This window comes from Magnolia sinica, chromosome 17 (assembly GCF_029962835.1).
Source record: "Magnolia sinica isolate HGM2019 chromosome 17, MsV1, whole genome shotgun sequence".
Lineage (NCBI taxonomy): Eukaryota > Viridiplantae > Streptophyta > Magnoliopsida > Magnoliales > Magnoliaceae > Magnolia > Magnolia sinica.
In genome coordinates this window covers 49,545,058-49,559,296 of record NC_080589.1, presented here as the reverse complement: position 1 = coordinate 49,559,296, position 14,239 = coordinate 49,545,058, and the positions used below count along the sequence as shown (strand labels likewise).

At 40.0% G+C, this 14,239-nt stretch overlaps 1 long non-coding RNA gene across 1 annotated transcript; it reads left to right on the top strand.

Moving 5' to 3' along the window:
* Positions 1-453: 453 nt before the first annotated feature.
* LOC131231764 (uncharacterized) lies at positions 454-3,656 on the top strand. The gene is made up of 4 exons (XR_009164530.1): positions 454-578; positions 733-801; positions 3,186-3,231; positions 3,505-3,656. It is a non-coding gene; the product is annotated as an uncharacterized LOC131231764 (long non-coding RNA).
* Positions 3,657-14,239: the final 10,583 nt, after the last annotated feature.

The following is a 14,239-nucleotide window of genomic DNA, read 5'->3' as shown; positions in this document are numbered from 1 at the left end:
GGATATCCTAAAAATCAGCCATATACGGAACTCCGGTGGGCCATATCATCTAAAATCATGTGAAGACATGCCTAAAACATATAAAAGCACTTGGTGGGCCCCACCTGGAATTTGGATGCGTCCGAAACTTCGTATGACCCCTCATCCAACTGGCACACATAATGGATGGGCTGGATTTGTGGAACATATCTCGGTGGGCCTAAAAAATAATTATGAATGTTTTAATGGAGGGTAACCCCTCTCAACTTTTGTATGTGGTGTGGCCCACACAAGTCATAGATTGATTTGATTTTTATTCCCAGGGCCGCCATGGGATGGTGCATCTGACTGATGGGGTAGATTTTTGACACGCACCATGTTGGGGCCCACGGAGCCATACCAGACGCCGGCCTAAATTTGGGCGCGCGCTCAAAAACAGAGCCGCGCCCAAAAAAACCCCAAATCCCAAATCTCCTCTCTCTCTCTCTCTCTCTCATTACATCTACCTACAACAAGAACAATGATTCTCGAGCCTTTCATCCAATCAATCTTTCAACGATCAGAGTTTGCAAGCTTGGAGCGGTTGGCGCTATGATCTGGTCCTTATTTTGAGGGATTTTTCAGTTTTTGTGGTTTTTCTTAGGGTCAGAACTGGTTTTGGAGCTGGATTTAAGGTTTTTGTTGTGAACAGTATAGAGAGGGTTTTAGGGACCTGGAGATCTAATTCTCGTCTGGTTGATTTGATTTTGGTAGGAATCGTCGTGGAGATTCTGGCGTCAGTGAGCGGTTAGGATTATGCAGCAACAAGGAGGATCGGTTTAGGTATTTTTGTAATTTATTGGGAATTTTTTTGTTGTAGCTAGTGCACCCTTTCATTTACTTCTCTATGTATTTCATATTTCTCCATAAGGGGGTTGATTGTTGGAGTTAGAACCCCTTCAGTTTGGGAACACTCATCATTTGTTTCTTTGAGTTTTTAGGACATTGCCAGCAAGCACCCGGAAAGATTTTTTGGTGGTTGTACTTTCAAATGCACCGTAACTTTCCTGGTCCATGTAATTTTCAAGAAGAAAATTGGGTGCATGCACCTGGTAGGGTCTTTTCTTCAGTAACTTCTTTAACCATACTACTAATGATGGGAAGATTCATACACTTGGTTTTGTTGTTTCTTGTTGAGCAGCATTGAAAAAATCAGAGGAAATACATGCATAAATATATCAGAGTTTTTTTCTCTGTTTTTTTTGGCAATATGAAACGTTGGTTTTGGTTGTTTTTCAAAGCAATGGTACACACCAGTTGTTTGATCGAGTGCTTCATAGAGTTTTGGAAGTTGGTTTTTGTCCTGATGTCGGGATTTGATAGTTTGTTCATTGAAATTGAAAGATACATACAGGTTCTGGATGTAAATCTATATGAAGCACCATTCAGTCAGCTGTTGCTGCACTGATCTTAGATAGAAATCTTGATTCTTGGAAATTAGGTTGGAACATTTAGCCTCTCCATTGTATATTGTCTACATTCCCTCATTGCTTCCTTTCCTCTGTTTTCTCAATAAAATTTCATTAAATTTTCATTGAAAGATAACCATTTTTAGGTTGTGTATGGTGCAACTCATTGTATCTATAGAAGAATCGTATATATTAACAATATTTAAAAAATATATAGTTCATTTGGATTGTGCCCAAGAGAATCAAGTTGGAAGTGTGTTGTTCAGTCAAATAGGAAATGTCAAAAACTAATAATTTTTAGTAGTGTTTGTAATGAGGAAGAAGCCCTTCAACTCTAATTGAAGTGGAAGTATGGAGTGACCCTTCTGGACAGATTGGATACCTTTTATACATAATGGTGGTATCCACATGTGAGCAAAAACCGAACGCCTCAAGATGAGGGTATTGTTGTGTTATTTTTCTGTGAAAGAAATATCACATCCTGTGACGTAAGGGACCAATGCAATGGGTAGTTCTTTGTTATTTCACGTTACTGGGAAACATTAATAACTTTCATCTTCTCCACTTGAAACAATGGTTGTAATTCAATTCACTTGTGCTTCTAAAAACCGCCTAATTAATGGTTTTGGAATTTGTTTTTGGGCATCTGAGTTTCTTCCATGAAAGTGTTGCTTCTACAAATCTAATCACTCAAAGAATGTTGCACACTCCAGTTTTACTCATGATACGAGTTTTACACAATTATCTCCAAGAAAACGAGGTTGTTTTGTTCCCTGATGTACTGATTTCACCTTCCTTGGATGATGATAGGTTTTCTATATGCATCAGCATCAGCATAACAATAATATATGTTTCAACACTATCACATAGTCATATATAGCACCATGTCGGATTTTCCAACAATGACAGGTTTAATTGTCTGGTACAGTTACATGTTTTTGTGCCTATGTTACTTTGAAGATGACTCCTTTCTAGTATTATCTTAAATGAACCCATTCTTTTTCATCACGAGTATATATAAATACTTCTAACGTTGATGACTATCTTGTGGAATCAATAATTAGACTAGCCACAGACTCCAATGCAGGAGAAGTTTATTACAGGTACTCAATTAGAACCAAGCATCATTTCATCCAATCCCCAATAAGAATTTCTGATTTTTCTTGGAAAATGTATTTTAACTTTAACAGTTGCCAGCTTATGTTGGAAAATGTTCTGTTTGAATTTTGAAATTTGATTTGGATACTACAATGGATGGCTCCATCTTACATGTGATTATATGGTAGGATGTTATTTTTCCACCTTATACACCGTTTCTAAGTCATTCTCTATATATCGGTATTTTGATTAAATAAATGAAGTTTGAAATTGTGTTGATTGGTGGCTCTCTCTATAATAATCTTATATTTTAGAATGGTATTTGGTGCTCTGTTGATATCTGTCAAAGAAGACAGATTTTGCAATTTCTCATTTGGTAGAACTGATTGTTTGAATATCTTGTTTCCATACCAAGATTTCTCATTTTTCTGTTTCCCATTGTTTTTTGTGATTTTCACTTTGTACCTTCTTTGAATTCTTTTATAATAGTTAGCATGTTGGCAAATGGTTCTTTGTGGCATTGGCAATGGAATTCAGCTTAGTTCTAGATATAAGGCATTATATTGAATGGACAATCAAATCTTGGTGTAAATATTTTTATAAGTTGATTTGTTCTTTCCTTTTTTTTTTCTTAGTGGCATTGGCAATGGAATTCTGCAGCATGGGATTTTGAACAACAGAAGGCATAAGGCAGGTCTTGACTAAGGTGAGTACTGCGGTTTTATCCTTGACAAGTTTTTTCTCAACACCACTTGACAGTTTCGTCCTCTTGAGTACTTGTCATTGCCTCTAGTGACTATTGTAGAAGTAAAGAAAAGGTGTTCACCTAAAAAAAATGGTTCTTATTAACCAATTTTATAAGACAAATATTGACTTGGCTAAGTTTTCATGGCCCGGTGGATTGGCCAAGTCAATGCAAAACTTGGCCGATTTTTTGTATAGGACTGATGCATAGTATGAATCAGCGGAGTGGTTGCAGGTTTACATATTTGGGGCTAGTGCTTTTTCAGGATGAGGAGTGGCTCGAGCTGTTAGTGAGGTTGTAGTTGACAATCCGGTCAAGTGAGATCTTACACATTTCATTCCATGTTAGCATTATGTTGCTGGTTGTATTTTATATTTGAATGTTGTTTATTTATTTATCTCTCTCTCTCTCTCTCATATATATATATATATATATATATATATATATATATATATATATATATATAAAAGCTGATAAAATAGACAAGACAGATTGTTATATGGGTGTCCCTTAACATATGGTGGAAGTGTCTTCTTACAGAGAAATTAGTGTTGAGGACCACCATCTATGTGATCTAAGATTCCCAACCAAAGGGAATTACATGAACATCTCTCTGATTGATTGTTGGGGTCACAACATGACAACCTCTCATGCATTTGGAGGCAAGATCATGTCCATAACATCTGGCTCTGATTTCAACTGTGGCCTATTTGCTGAGAACAGGAATGCTTTTTGTTGGGGGTGATGAAACTATGAGTGGGGTTTTGAGCTCGATTCCTAGACATGCAAGGTTTCAGATGATTTCAGCTAGTGAGTTTCTGTTCCTGCCCCTTTTTGTTTTTAATTTACAGGATGTTTCATCATTTCTTGAATTGCATTCTTTTCTTCTTCTTCTTTTTTTTCTTGGAATGTTTTGAATTTCTTGAAAGTTGAAAATATTTGTTTCATCATTTCTTGTTTTTATTGTCTAAAACTAGGAGTGTCTTCCATAACAGCATGTCTAAAAGTTCAATGATGTATGTTCCAGATGGAGATGCTGGACTTGCTTCATATTCGAATCAGCTAGTATCCAGTTTCAAATTTTCTCTTATTTACATAATCTCTCTTTTTCAAATAATAAAATTTCAGAATAACACCCCAAGGTATTAGATAATGCCTCGTTGAATAGAGTGCCATGAGGTTTCAGTTTGTACAAGTGGGTCATAGGGTTCAGGAATGTAGACTGTTGATATGATTGGACAGCACTCTAGATGGCCTTGTGCCAAAATCTCATGTATCCAAAACTCTAAATAATTGTCTTCAGCCTTTTTTTTTTTTTAAAAAAAAAGATGTGGTTGTATATTCCTTAAAGTTGCTGCAATTTTCCAGTTGTATTGAAGCTATGATAGGTGGATCCTTGTAGAAACAGGAGTGCAAGATACTTGAACAAGGAAAATGATAAGGGATCCACCTTTCCTTTTCCCAACATTTGAAATCCATACTTGCTTGGGGTATTTTTGCACCTTTTAATACAAGTTGGTTTTACAAACTCACGCATCTGATGGACAGGTTGGATTTCCTGCATACATCATGTGGGCCTCATATCTCCCTGGTACTACCATAACTTTACCGTTGTACCGGTGTCACTGGAGCGCACTTCTGTTTTTAACAATGCATGGTTCCGATCGTGTGGCTCACCATGCCGATCTAGCATGGTGGGGCCTATCTATAATGTGGAGTTGTTTGTGGGCTTAGCAGAAGTATGTGTCCAATCTAGCTTGGTGGGTCTAAAATAGTATCTTGTTGATTTACAGGAATCGTCAGGATCCGTTGGAAACATGTTCTCCTATCTACAGCAAAAGTAATATTAATGATGGGAAGGCAGCCAATGCAAGGTTGTTGAGGAGGCAATCAATGACCGGTGGATTGGACAGCTCTCGAAGATCTTCCCTAGGTGGGAAGTCAACTGATTCCTGTGAGTTATATAAATTCCTATAACAAATTAAAACTGCTGATAGCCATGTTTTTCTTAGTTTCCAGTCATGCTTTCATCTTATTTTGCTAATTCCCACACGTACCAATGATTCCCACACATCAAGAACATCCAGGCTGCCATCAGATGGACAAATGAGCGGCTACAATCTTATCATCTGCTGCACATCCACACGTGCCTGCATTGGCCATGTATGGAATTAGCAAAACAAGTCTGTCATATACGACGTTTGCTGTTATCCCAGGCTGGTAACTCAGCCCACAAACTCGACATAGGATGATTTTTGGGGCACCTCCTGTCCATTGTTGGATCCCCATTTGAACGAGTTGGATCCTCCTCCCAACCCATTTGAACGAGTTAGATCCTACACCCCTCCACAGGATAGGCAATGTGTGTGTGTGATGATCAATCACACTAACATTCTATGCATGCACAGGAAAATGATAAGGGATCCACCTTTCCTTTTCCCAACATTTGAAATCCATGCTTGGGGTATTTTTGCACCTTTTAATACAAGTTGGTTTTACAAACTCAAGTACTTCCATTTACACTTGTCCTTTTGGTGATGCTGTTAATAAAGATAAACTATTGCAAATGGTGAGATTTGGTGCTGAGATGGTTTTCAGTTTAAGGATAGCACTATGAGAAAATACATGTTGATTTCCCTAATTTTGATATTTGAAGATGGGCACTATGAGTTGCTGCTAATGTATTTAATTCTTTCACAAGTTTTGTTTACTGTTTTGTGTGTCTATCATCTGTTTGCTTTATTTTCTTTTACAGGGTTTAGAAATCATATCATGACCTTATAATTGGTGGTAAAGAGTCTTCAATATATAAGGACTCTTCACGTGGTAAGATGGCCAAGATTCTTCAATTGATAATCTCTCCATCTCACGTAATCTAGCATAATTGTAATCTAAAATTTAAAATGGCAAAAGATATTGTATATAGTTGTAAGGATTGTAATCATTCTCTTTATATAGATTAAGAAAATCTCTCTAAAAAGTACCTCTTAGAGAGTTATGAAAGTTGTTTGGTTGGGTCCTATTTTCTCTATATATCCATGTTAGTATGACCTTATGAACAAATTATATGACAAATAAACATCATGTGGGCCTCAGAAAGGTTTTGGCTTTCAACTGTTGAAGTCTGTTAGAACCATTATTTCATTTGATGTGATCCACTTGAGCTTTAGATCTCTCTCTCTCTCTCTCTCTCTCTCTCTCTCTCTCTCTCTCTCTCTCTCTTCTTATGCACTGAAATGAGCTGGCGATACAAAATGGATGGCATGGATATGACATATTCATCACTGTGGGCTCTACAATTTTTATCAATATAAAAATCCATGAATTCTCTATTTTAGAGGGAAGGATTCACATAGTTTTGGAGGCAAAAATTCTTACATCAAGCAAACAATGGTAAGAAACAAAGATGGTCCATTTATAAGTATATGCAGTGTAATTGAAAAAAATAAACAGCTCTTAAGTACCTTATTTCAAATTCATTCAAATATGTTACTAACAAAATTTGCCATTGAAAAAAAATAAAAAATAAAATCAGATATTCAAATGCATTCCAACACAAATTAGAGGTTCACTAGATTTCAAACTGATTTCCACTCGAATTAATTCAAACCTCTAAATGAATGATGAACATTTGCCTGTGTCCATTAAATTAGAGGTTTGAAGGTTCAATAGCATTGTAGTTTCTTATTTCCTTTTTCTTTTTCGGGGCAGTACTAAGATTTACAAAGCACATCAACCAAGGATTCAAAACCTATGTCATGTCTACATATTCAAATAGGTTTTTGTTTTTCTTCTTTTCCTTTTCCTTGCACATACCTCACATGTACCCATACACTCAAACCACAGTAGTGTGTACCCTGCACTCACACGAGTGTGAGATTTCACCACAATGGGTACTCGTGTTGAAACTCCGGTGAGTGAGTCTACCACTAAGGCATGAGTAAGAACATTATGTTAAAGAGGTTTAGAAATAAATTGATATTTTTGTTTTATTTCATCTAGGTCCACATGACCTTATAAGTTGGATGGCAAATAAACGTTACGATGGGCCTTACAAAAGTTTCAATGGTGATATTTTTGTTTTTCTTTCATTTACAAAAACCTTGTAAAGAGGTTGGATGGCAAATAAACATCGATGGGCCTTAGGAAAGTTTCAACAATGTACCTGCTTGGGCCTTGAACTTGCCCCTTTTGAGCTTATATCTTAACATGATATGGAAAAATGGATGGACGGTGTGGATAAGCCCATACACCCTTCAAAGCTCTGGCTTGTGCTGCGCTTAGGACAAGCAAGGGCAATACCCAAGCACCCAAATTCTAATATTTTATTTTGTTAATTGGTTTCAGTTGATTAAACTATTCACTTTTCATGGATTTGAGCTGGTTATTTGTAATACATGAAGGGTTGACTAAACTAAGCTTTTCTTGGATTGAATCTGGTTGTTTGTAATATATGCAGGAAGGGCTCAAAAGAAGGTTGAACAAGAGAAGTTAAGTAGCCAATTCAAGGCAAGGCATAGCCATCAGTTGAAGTTCCGGGTAATTTCTTTTGTATGGGTCCTAGTTTAGGGGGAAAAGTGTTTAGTTAGGAGGGAAAGTCAATTTTTGGAGTGGGCCACTTGGGTCATTTCCTCTTTTATTGAATTGAGTTGTTACCAATTTTCTGAATAGGAATCTTATCAAACAATAGTGTGAATTATTTTTTGAATGACTATCAGCTGCAAGATTAAAATAATAATAATAATAATAAATTATTGATATATTTTTTTTATTTACAGATATTTTAGCGACGGACCAAATCCGTCGCTAATTTCGATATGAGGTCCGTCGCTTACTCATTATAGTCCGTTGCTAATTTCTGACCGTTAAAATTAACGGATTTGTGGTCCGTCGCTTACTCATATTAGCGACGGACCTTATCTGTCGCTAATGTTTTTAGTGACGACTAATTTTTGAATTTTATCGATAGATTTTTTATTTTTTATGACGGATTTTATCCGTCGCTATGTTGCGACGGACCTTATCCGTCGTAGATTAAACGACGGATTTTACCCGTCAAAAAAATATCTAATAAACAGCGACGAACCACGCGACGGACGAAGTCCGTCGTTTAGATATGGTCCGTCGCAAATCAGCGATTTTGGCGTAGTGATTGCTTGTTCCCGAACATTGTGAGACAGTGGTACATGTATCTGGCACCCTCGTAGGCTTATGATCGCACTTGTACCTGCACATATGTGCACGTGTGCGAGTCCGAGAGGGTGAGTGTACAAATATTACATACATCTCATATATAGCAGATTTAGTAAGGAGATATATACTACCATGGAGTGTTGACTTTACTTTATATATCATCGGCCACAAATGCACCCACTTTATAACTCGCACGCCACCTCAGCCACTCACTCTCCTATTTTCCTCACACACATCAAACTCTACTTATTCTATTTCTTATGTCATCCATTCATTAATCTCCACTAACTTCCCCACTTATTCCCTCTCCTTCCACCACCTCTGCATCTACCAATACACATGTGATCCAACATATGCCATTGGCCAATGTATGCTAGCTAGTAAGGATCTCTTTCCTTACACATGATGCTAGCTATGAGAGAGAGCTCTCTCTGCAAAATAGAGAATTTCTTTCATTTTCTTATTTTCTTAAAAAGATAATAAAACAATTTTTTTCAAGGGAGAGGAAGAGAGAAAGAATGAGAAGGGGGAGAGAGTGAGATTCTAGCAAAGGGAGAAGGGAAGGGTTGAGATCCCTCATCTTGCTGGGTCCAAGCTATTTGACGGTCCAGATCAAGGAGGACACATCATCACCCTTAAAATTGGTAGGTCACTTCGGGCTCTTTCTTTCTCTTCGTTTCTCCTTCTTGATTGTATTTGCGATGTTCCATTGATGTATGTACTGCTTGGGCCATCCATCCATTGGTGGACAACCACTCAGATCGGCCATTTGACGTATAAAATGATCTGGCCTCCCATTTGCTTGGTGGGCTACCATTGGATTGGACCATTACAATGCATGCATTCCATCATTGCCATCCATCGGCTTGGACACCTCATTTTGGCCTGTGGGGCCCACTAGATGTATGAGCATTACCTATAGCATCCATCGCGTATGGACAACTCCTCTTGGAGCAAGTGACCCAGACCAAATATTAGGTACATACAACGCTTAGGTGGGTCGTAATTGATTTAGGGCCCACTGTTGAAACCTCCTTGGGACCCACCATGGGGTCCCTCTTTTTGACATCTAACCTGTTTGATTAGGTCACACATACCTGAATGAAAGCAAAACATAAATTTGAATTTATTCGGAAACTTTGTGGGCCCCACCACTCCAAAATAGTGGTGACAACACCAGTACCATTAAAACCTTCTTTATAGCTAGCCCCCATGATGTGTGCGTTGCATATCCATGCCATTCATATGTTTTTCCAATTCATGTGAGGGGTGGGCCCACTGGAGTGTGGGGCCCACCTCCATTTATATCCAGCCATCCATTCGTTCTTCCCAGCTCATTTGTGAGAATGCATGATCCCAGAAAATGAGCAGATCCAATTCTCGGTGGACCCTGTTGGACACTGGACAGCGCCTACTGCTGGACTGTCCAGTTTTCCAGCTTGTGGGGCCCACTGTGGTCCCCACCATGATGCACGTGTTGTATCCAGACCATCCATCCGTTTTACCCAGCTCATTTTAGCGCATGATCTTCCATAAGAGAGGCAGATCCTGTTGAGGATTTGGTCTGCGGAATCACACAGATCTAGATCTAGATAGCAATTCAATAGTAACAAGCAATCACAAAAGAACACAATGTTTTTAACGTGGAAAACCCTTGCAGAAAAAAACCACGGCACAAAGCGACAGAAATCCACTATGAAATAGAAATTACAAGAGAAAGGACTTGCCCGATTCGAACAACCTCGAATCTCACCCTTGCTACACCCTTTGATAACCCTAGAACCCTTTAGAAAGCTTTTGAATTATTTAGAATAGCCCTAGGGACCCTTATTTATAGTTTTAGGAAACTCCTTTCCGCATCCTTGTTACGAAAGGACTCAAATCCGCAATCTGCACAAAATCGCAGAATGAATCTGCGTAACCACGACTGGTCGTGCCGATTGCACGACCGGTCGAGGACCCCTACGACCGGTCGAGCAAGCCCTACGACCGGTCGAGCGGCCCGGACACTAAAGAATTGAGCTCGCTGGACTTTGAGTCGAGCAGCGCTCGACTAGTCGAACCGCCTCCACGACCGGTCGAGCTAGACCCTCGACCAATCGTGCACGAAAAAAAAACCCCAGATTTAAGACATCTAGCAACAATCTTCACCATGTCTTCAATCTTCAACCGTGTAGTTTCTTGACCTCTTCTCTTATCTATGTATTTCATCACAGCTTCAATCAATGCTTCTCATGTACACTCCGTCCTTCTTTTACGCCATCGCCAAGCCCAGAGAAGTTACACAGAACTTGAACTTCTCTGCAGGAATGATCTAGGTGAGCATGTTTGCCGGATCAAAATCCACGTGCTCAACCACCTTTGCTCTTGTCTTCTCCAAAAGGAAAGACGTAGTCTTCTTACCATCTCACCACCAATATTACTTGACGGGGTACTTGCTCACAACACTGATAGCCTGTGAAATAATCGGTCTAATCCAGACCATGGCATACACTATCAACCGCATTCGAATAAGGCTTATGAGATATCTTGCTTTTCCTCATCTGTTATAGGACATGTCCTGAGGAAAACTTGAGGAGAGATGCATAAGGAACGCTCTCCGACTTTATATGGTCCATCACTTCCTTGATCAATACCTACACACAAGGTATTCCTCCTGCGATTACCAAAGCCTACTCCTCTTTCAATCTCAACGCCAAAAACTATCTTTGCAGCCCCCCGATCCTTCATCATGAATGTCTCACTTAACCGAGTCTTTAGTACATCAATTTCAGACATGTCATAATTGGCGATTTATATGTCATCAATTTCTGACTCATCAAGAAGGAATCAAAACCACTGCCTAGGCGACAGGTCGAACCACGACCTCCTGCAAAGTCTTTTCTCAGCCCCTTTAACTTCGAACCGCTCTGGTTGTTTCATGTAGATCTGCTCTTCACTTTCTCTTGCAGAAGTGCAGACTCCACATCCATCCTTTCAGCTCAAGATTACATTAGCCAACTAGCGCCAATCACGGATCTAATAGACACCTACTATCCCGTCGGCGCGAATATCTCTGAGAAGCCGATCCCTTCTCTCTGAGTATAACCCTTCCCTACCAACCTCGCCATGTATCTATGTTGTATCCTACTGAAGATCCACCTGCATCCAACCGCTCTCTGGTCCACTAGAAGCTCCACCCGCTCCCATATGTCGGTCTGGTACAACGAATCCATCACATCGCCCATAGTCACCTTTCACTTCTCAGCATCAAGCTCACTTAGAGTCATCTAAATAGAAGATGAATCCCCTGCGATATTAGAGTCGTCTATGTACCTCGCCGATATCCTACGATCATGCCGTGTGATTCTTCTCACAGGTGGCTGCTTCACCTGCTCTATATCCCTGTCCGCGTGTCTCAACCTTCCTGCCTTACCCTCTTATGTGGTCATGCCCAGCATGCCACACACGTGCAAAAGTGAAATCCGCTACATCCACTACAGCTCCACCTTTTAAAGTGCTCCCGATCAACCTGTACATGTTACCGAGTCGTTGCGCTTTCATGATTACCCGTGCCCCCTTAGATATCTTAAAAGCATCATCAATACATGTGTACTTGTATCCTTTTGCCTCAAGCACACCAAGAGAAATCAGATTCTTCGTCAAATCAAGAACGTGCCTGACATCAATCAAGGTATGCTACACTCCATCAAACATCTTGATACGGACCGTATCAACAACCACAACGTTACAGGCAATATCATTACCCATAAATACCTATCCACCATCGCACTCCCTGTAGTTGATGAACCAACTCCGATGAGGAATGATGTGAAAAGATGCCCCTGTGTCTAGCATCCACTCATCCTTACAATCATCGTATGACCACCTAATAGTAGACACAGACAAAACATTACCATCACATCCACTAGATCCATCTGATGTGGCAGTATTAGCCTCCCTGTATGAAGCTTCAAAATCTTCTCTCTTTGATTTAGGATTTTCACAATCCTTCTTCATATGTCATTCCTTCCCATAATTCCAACACTTTACATTTTCTTTGCTCTTGCCCTTGGATTTGCATCTAGAACCTGAAGAACCTATACCTTGTTTAGAATTCCTAGCCCCTGTAAACAGTACATCAGAAGATATCCCCATGTCGACGTTGAGCTTTCTCATGGCCTTCCCTTGAAGGACCGAGATAACGGTGTCGACACTCTGGGTTTTACTCGCTGAGTACATTATGTCCTTGAATGACTCATAAGACGCCAGAAGAGAATTCAGCAACATACATGATTGTTCTTCATCTTTCATCACTTCCTCCATATCCAGTAATTTGCAAACCAATTTATTAAAGTTGCTGATGTGAGCCTCCAGATCTCCACCATCTGCCATCTTGAAGTTATACCACTGCCACTTCAAGTGCAGGCGATTTTCAGAGGATTTTTTCACATAGACATCCTCTAACTTCGCTCATAACTTAGCCGCAGTTTTTTTCCTCATGACGTTGTAGAGAACCTCATTCATGAGACAAACGGATAGAGGTTAAAGCATTACTATCAAGGTTTTCTCATTCATCATCTTTCAAGGTAGATTTTCGCTCCTGAAGAGCCTTAATCTCGCCTTGCTTGGTTAACAGACTAATCATCTTAATCTTCTATAACTCAAAATTATTTTTGCCCGAGTACTTTTCAATATCAAACTTGTCGTTTCCCATTATTACTAATCCTGGAGATTCAGATCTGTGCCCCAACGATTTCTCTGATACCACTTCTTGGGGATTTAGTCTGCGGAATCACACAGATCTAGATCTAGGATAGCAATTCAATAGTAACAAGCAATCATAGAAGAACATAATGTTTTTAACATGAAAAACCCTTGTGGGAAAAAACCACGGCACAAAGCAATAGAAATTCACTATGAAATAGAAATTACAAGAGAAAGGACTTACCCGATTCGAACAACCTTGAATCTCACCCTTGCTACACCCTTTGATAACCCTAGAACCCTTTAGAAAGCTTTTGAATTATTTAGAATAGCCCTAGAGACCCTTATTTATAGTTTTAGGAAACTCTCTTCCGCATCCTTGTTGCGAAAGGACTCAAATCCGCAATCTGCACAAAATCGCGGAATGAATCTGCGTAACCACGACTAGTCATGCCGATTGCATGACCGGTTGAGGACCCCTACGACCGGTCGAGCAAGCCCTACGACCGGTCGAGCGGCCCAGACACTAAAGAATTGGGCTCGCTGGACTTTGAGTCAAGCAGCGCTCGAATAGTCGAACCGCTCCCACGACAGGTCGAGCCAGACCCTCGACCGGTGGTGCACGGAAAAAAAAAAACCCCAAATTTAACACATCTGGCAACAGATCCAAAGCTCACTAGATCACGCCCTGTAGGACAGCGTCCAACAGTCAGGTGGGGCCCACTGAGGGGCCACCTTGATGTATATGTTTTGTCCCTTGGGGGGAGGGGGTAGGCCCCACAATGATGTATGTGTTTTATATCTATGCCATCTGTTATTGGGTGGGATCCACTGTAATGTATGGGTTATACCCAAACCATCCATCTGTTGTTGCCCAAAACGGGGCAGATCCAAATCCCGGGTGGGCCCACCGCTGGGAGCAGTGGGATCCACCCTTGTTGCTTCTGAAGGGTCCAACTAGTGGACCTTACTCTAAGGAAACAGTGGTGACAATGATTTCCATTGTTGAAACCTTCGTAAGGTCTGTGGTGTACGGGTTTCACCCAGACCGTCCATCTGTTTTGCTAGTTGATTATAGTGTAGGCCCCAC